This window comes from Sinocyclocheilus grahami, unplaced genomic scaffold (assembly GCF_001515645.1).
Source record: "Sinocyclocheilus grahami isolate Dianchi unplaced genomic scaffold, SAMN03320097.WGS_v1.1 scaffold99369.1, whole genome shotgun sequence".
In the NCBI taxonomy this organism is placed as follows: Eukaryota; Metazoa; Chordata; class Actinopteri; order Cypriniformes; family Cyprinidae; genus Sinocyclocheilus; species Sinocyclocheilus grahami.
The window spans coordinates 1-518 of NW_015531922.1; the positions used below are offsets into that span (position 1 = coordinate 1).

General features: G+C 45.8%; 1 pseudogene; it reads left to right on the top strand.

Annotated features, from left to right (window-relative positions):
- Positions 1-96: 96 nt before the first annotated feature.
- On the top strand, positions 97-467 carry LOC107581191 (aristaless-related homeobox protein pseudogene; annotated as a pseudogene).
- Positions 468-518: the final 51 nt, after the last annotated feature.

Sequence of the window (518 nt, forward strand, 5' to 3'; positions counted from 1 at the left end):
CGAAGCTCCGCCGCCCCTTCGCCCCGTTGACAGACTCCTCCAGAGACATTCACACAGACGAAAATGAAGCAGCGGGCCCAAGACTGCTACACACAGCTTGTGAAAAATTACAAATGACAGAGGCCTCGCTAGTAAACATCAGTCGTGCTAGATCGTATCAGGAACATGCTTCTCTACAGTCCTGTAGAGAGGCATCCAGTCCCACGCCAAGACCGGAGAAGGAAGAAACCGACAATGAAAGACTATGTAGAGAGACAACGGAGTCTCCAGGTCAAATGAGACTGCAAGAACGATATGCATATTTGAAGAACCGCGAGGAAACTACTTTATCAGCGGGAAGTGACACTGAAGATGGGATGTTAAAACGAAAACAGAGGAGATATCGGACCACATTTAGCAGCTATCAGCTTGAGGAGCTGGAAAGAGCTTTTCAAAAGACTCACTATCCAGATGTTTTCACAAGGTAACACAACACTAGGCACAACTTGTAGACGACAACGTTTTAATATATATATATA